Source organism: Babylonia areolata, chromosome 18 (assembly GCF_041734735.1).
Source record: "Babylonia areolata isolate BAREFJ2019XMU chromosome 18, ASM4173473v1, whole genome shotgun sequence".
Lineage (NCBI taxonomy): Eukaryota > Metazoa > Mollusca > Gastropoda > Neogastropoda > Buccinidae > Babylonia > Babylonia areolata.
Window position 1 is genome coordinate 65,868,169 of NC_134893.1, and position 6,000 is coordinate 65,874,168.

A 6,000-nucleotide genomic window follows, 5' to 3' on the forward strand; every position below is an offset into this window, starting at 1 on the left:
TGCATGTCGAGGGGTTAGCACATTCATTTTAGCTTTTGTATTTTGATGTTGCGCTGTCACATTTGGTATGACGGTCTACGGGAGGCGATTGTTCTTCAGTAGGGCTATGTTCCCTTTTGGGAAACCTACTCCTGGGAACTAGATGAAAGAGGTAGAATGAAAGACCTCACGTCGTTGATTCCCATAGGGGATGGGAGGTTTGGGGATGGGGGTGGGAGGGTCAGGTCATTCAAAGTATGATCTGCCCCATGACTAGGATCACATGAGAGAGATGGCTTTCCTCCTTTTCCGGGAGGAAAATACACTGGCACAAAGAATCAGGGATGTTGAAGACTTGGAGAACCGGAAGAGTTAGTCTGTTCTTCTGGTTTCAGAGCCGATACACACATGTGTTCAGACAGACGTTGGTCTGTGACATGCTCTTGTCTCTGTTGGAGATCTATCCAGGTTCCAGCATTTGGGCAGTGTTCACGCTGCTTTGAGTAGTTCTTCTGTTCATCACATTGTGTTCTTTGGAATTTTGAAAGGCCGCTGATATTTTGTGTAATCATCATCTGAATCTGAATGATATAATCGAAATGCTGTTGTGAGTATATAACGGGCATTGTAGATTTGACTGTGAAGCCAGTGGTGGAGACATATTCGGGACTGGTATGACATGGTGATATGAGTGCCGTAGTATTCTTTTATCTTGCTGTGGAAACAGTGTTGTGTTCTGACTTCATATGAAGTCAGTGGTGGTTCTCATCTCCTTGACTCCAGAGTGTTTTTGACCAGTCTGGGGGGAGGTGATGTCAGTTTACACTCACAGGAAAGCCTGGTAAGAAATCTAACTTTTCTTTGGGGTTAGATCTCTTTGACTGAAGAAAAGTTACGCGTAGATCTATACGCGTGTGAGGTATGCTATGTTAGGATATGATTTTCTTAGGATGTTAAGTAAAATATAATGTAGAGATTGAATTAGAATGAATATTCTCTATGTTGACTCAGAAATTTGTCGAAGTATGTGCTTCTATTAAGTAGATTATGTAATCTTGCAGTTATATTGAAGACCTTGAGGGCTGAAGTAGAGTTCCACTTATGTATATTGGGTAGCATTTTCAGTAATTTGATGCCTGTATACACAGTAGAAGGATATGAATTTTGAGAGCAGAGATGAAATTAAGGGTCTTCTCTGGGGCTATATCCACTGGTCCCTCTCTCTCTCTCTCTCTCTCTCTTTTACACATTATTTAGCATGGGTATTTTTTCTTGTAAAGAACTCCTTTGTTGTCAAGTCCACCAACATGCAAGGCTGGTTAAGAGAGGGGTGAGTGAAAGTAGAGAAAATAAGACTACAATCCTTGTTTATCAAATTATGTCGGAGCTGGCAAGATCTGTCTATGCTGGTGAGATCTGAGGAGCTGGCGAGATCTGACGGACTCAGTGTACTGGTCTTTGTGGACTTGGTGGCGCAAATCAGTTTAAAGTGACGTTTTAGAGTCTATTTACCGATCTTCTTCATCATCATCTTATACTTCTCCCTCTGCTCTGTGAAGAGTCACTGGGGGAAGGGGGGAGGGGGGGGACCGCACAGAAGAACTGTTCGCCAGGTTTATTCAGGTCTATTGATTGTGTGTCAAAGCCTGGGTCTCAGCAAGCTGAAGGAACGGTTATGATTTATTTGAAGACAAGATTTTTGATGAGTTAATTTTCAATGAAAAGTAGCCAGTTTTGACGCAAACAGCGTGCCACACGTTTCTTTGCTCCGTCCGTATCTTGATTTATTTTGTGCCCTTCTCTGTGCAGTATCATAATAATTAGAATGTATGGAAAGCACTGGTCATTTGCTATTTTTGTGCCAAACTTGGTATCAGCTGACTTTGTATTTCCAGATAAAATTACCACAGACGCACAGACACACAGGCACACAACCGAACACCGGGTTATTGCATAGACTACGTTTACAAAAGTAAGTCAAAAGCGTAAAAAAACCATGCCATTCGGCACCGGACGGACTTTCTATATTATAATGAGTATATACACCTAATTTTGAAGATAAGCCCTGGGCGTTTACAAATATAAGACATACGTAAACATTAAAAAATGAAAAAAAATTAACACATGTACGCCACACACCTTCATTCACAATTCACTTTAGAACACACCTACCATTATGATTTGGCTCACAACCTTACCTACAAGTTGTCTGGAGATTGGTGATATTAATGTTTTCATGTAAAGTTGGTGATATTAATGTTTTCATAGTAATCTACTTACTGTAATTCAGTAGTTAATAGGGAAAAAAATGACCCTAAAATAGATGACCAAAAATCGATTTCTGTGTGCTGTTTGCTACGATTTAGAATAGTGACGAGCCCAGAACGGTGAACAGGCCACTACCAGGCCTCAAGCATCTATCAAGATCAAGATCAATTAAGATCAAAGACATAGAAAGTCTAAAACTTTTATCTATTTTGTATTTGTATTTCTTTTTATCACAACAGATTTCTCTGTGTGAAATTCGGGCTGCTCTCCCCAGGGAGAGCGTGTCGCTACACTACAGCACCACCCCTTTTTTGTCTTTTTTCTTTTTTAAATTTGTTTTTCCTATCGAAGTGGATTTTTCTACAGAATTTTGTCAGGAACAACCCTTTTGTTGCCGTGGGTTCTTTTACGTGTGCTAAGTGCATGCTGCACACGGGACCTCGGTTTATCGTCTCATCCGAATGACTACGTCTATATTATAGTAGAAAAAAACAACAACAAAAAGCAAAAAAAAACCCAAAAAACAAAGGGGGGTGGGGGACGTTCTGAATCGGAAAAAAAATCAATAAAAATCGGGGTAGATGGCAGCCGAAATAAATCACAGAGTGACATGTTTTGTGTTCGTCCAGATGAAACGTAAAAATCACAGGGCCCTTAAATGACGTCAGGTCGTTGTCATTTCTTGTTTTCACGTTTACCAGTTGTCATTTCGCCCACTTGCCGTGGTCTGGCGTAAGTATTTCAGTGTTTGTTTTAAACATGTCCGGCACGAAAACGATTTTACCAAAGTACAAAGGTAAAGCAGGGAAGACTTTGCTAAATCTACCAATACATTATTATCTATTTACCTAAACACGCTATAATTTTCCAAGGAAGAAGAAGCAGTAGCAATGGTGGTGAACCTACTGCTGTTAACAGTAGAAGCAGTCTTTGCAGTAGGGCCAAAGTAACGGCTCACTGGGTTTTGGTAGGCCTTTTCTCGAATACATCTAGCACACAATTAAACCAGCGCGCACTGTGTGTATATAAGAGTGTTTTTTTCAGAATTTTGCCAGGGACAAACGTTTGCTACATGCACAAAGTGCATTCGTCTGAATGATTGAAAGAAGTGTTTTTCGAACCGAAAGTTGTGTGATAAAAATGGAACAGCTCCGACAGAAGCAGCCATTATTGTTCAGTAAGTTTCACTGTTTTACGATCATAATTTACACGTGTTGTCCATCGTCACAGCACTCGGTCTTTGACGCCAGGAAGGTTTTTTTAAATATTTTATTTTTTTATTTTAAGACAAAACGATGGATGATATGATGCATATGATGATGTTATTATCAATGAAAATCTGCGTTAGCATAGCCATATAATGAGCAACAATACATGTTTAGAAACTGCCGTTACATAAAATCCAAGAAAAATGAGAGGGTCTGCAGGTCTCTTTGTTGATAAAATCCGTGAAAAATAAGAGGGACTGGAAATCTGAGGAGAAACGTGTGACAGGCCATCTTTACCACCAGTAAATTTTAATGTGCCATTACATAACACAACTTGATCCAATGTAATGCTATCATTATCAAAGAAAACTTAACGTCTTATGTGCGAATCTCCCCCATTACACACACAGCCAACAATCCTGTTTGTCCATTCCCTGCCCCACCACACCCCCCGCCCCCCTCCCATGACCCAAAATGCAATGCTCAGATTTTCACATGCTGATTATACATCTGCAGAAAATCGAGATGGTTTAGCAGAAATATGAGGATGCTGTCCGTTCTGAGGCTGGGAGTTGTTTTTTACTGCCTGTACTTCCACGACGCTTTTGAGAATGTAGTGGAGGGTCATGACGGCCTTTACGACGCACGTTTCATTCAGTTGGCAGACATCAACATCGGTATTCTGCTGCCTATGACGATCCCTCAGTTCGAACCTGCATGTACCTGGTTGAATCTGGGGTATGCAAGGTATGCTAAGGTGAGCCAAGGTTGACTGTGTTCGCTTGAAGTCCTGAACGTTGTGTTGATCTATTTCCCGTTTCTCAAACTTGGGTTTGATTTATGTCGATGTCTGTGTGCATTCAATGGAAATCGAAAAAAAATGAACATACGCACAGGCAAACAAATACACGACACTTCTACACACACGCGCGCACGCACACATATACATACATACACACACGCGCGCGCGCGCGCGCACACTCTTACACATACACGCACGCACACGCACGCACACACACACACACACACACACACACACACATGTGTTTTCTGATCGAAGGTCCAGGTAATGACTAAAGCCTTTGCACACAGCTCATAGCCTATGCAGTGGAGCGTGTGAACAAAGAGCGCCCTCTAATCTCCAACCTCACCATGGGCTACGTCATCCTTGACAACTGCTTCCGGGAAGATGTGAATTCAGACAGATCCATGGTCTTTGTGCCCCAAGACACTTGCCCAGGTAACTTAGAATTAACTTCAGTAGCCATATTAATGATGATCTTTACAGTAAGCCCCATTTACCTCGTGAAAACAATGTATATTGAAGAAAAATAATCAATTCCATTTTTACAGGACAGAATTACTTGGTGTCGTGTATTGTACCACGTCTAACTGGTGCAAAACAATCGGTTTTCTCAGCTGGCCAAATTTTGCGGCTAACTGTTTTAAGACACCTTCGCTAGGCCCGTCGTCTGCTCAACAAATCGGCTCGATTTCCTGCTTTTATTGTGTATTGTGTTATGTTTTGTCACAACAGATTTCGATGTGTGAAATACGGAGAGCAGCTCGTTACAGTGCAGCACTGCGAGTGTATTTCTTTAACTGCCAAAGTGGATTATCTGCTTAAGATTACTAAGGACAATCTTTTTGTTGTCGTGTCTGTGACTTCTTCCACGTTAGCTAAGCATATGCTACATACTGGGCCTCGGTGTTTTCAAAGTGAATAGAATTACTGGTTCGGATAGGAAGCCCTAGAAACAGTAAAGGATGTATTTGCCAGGACAAAGGAATATGCCTTGGAACCATCAGCCCTTGTCATACAGAATTTCCGTAAAATAACAGATGATGAAGGGGTTCTCCGAAAGCCAGAAGGCTGCCCCCAGAGCATTTCCAAAGAGGGGAACAGAATGCTAAAACACTGCCCAGGTGGCAATCGCTTGCAGTTATGTTTTCTCGGACTCAAATTGCTAATCTGTCTGGCTCTAAGAATAGGCTGTTACTGATGCCAGCTGCAGTTATTTCTGGTAGTTTTCATTGATTGAGATAAGAAGACGTCTCTGAGAGTAACGTTTGCTGCGAGAACAATCCCAGATGTACCTGACCAACCGGACTGGATGTAGATATTAATCCAACCTCAAGCTGGAATTCCATATACGCGGTGGCACCGAAACCGCACTGACACATTATAGGCTGTTTCGGATACGAAACCACGATCATACGAAAACGCACGGTCGTATCCCGCCTGAACCACTGGAAGGTCATTGAAAATCAACAGTGGTCGTTGTTGTACATTCTTTAATTCATGAAACATCGGAAACGCAAACAGACACACAGAGACATACACACACACAAACACAGACACACACGGACACAGACACACAGAGAGAGAACATTTCACTCAGTTTGTTGAACTTTTTTTCTTCTCACATATGAGGTAAATTCAGAAATTATCTAAACTTTTTTTCATATGATTAACAATAAAGAGCGGTAACTCTCTCCATACACAAGGTACACATCTTCAAGTCAGTGCTGCTCATGTTACCCA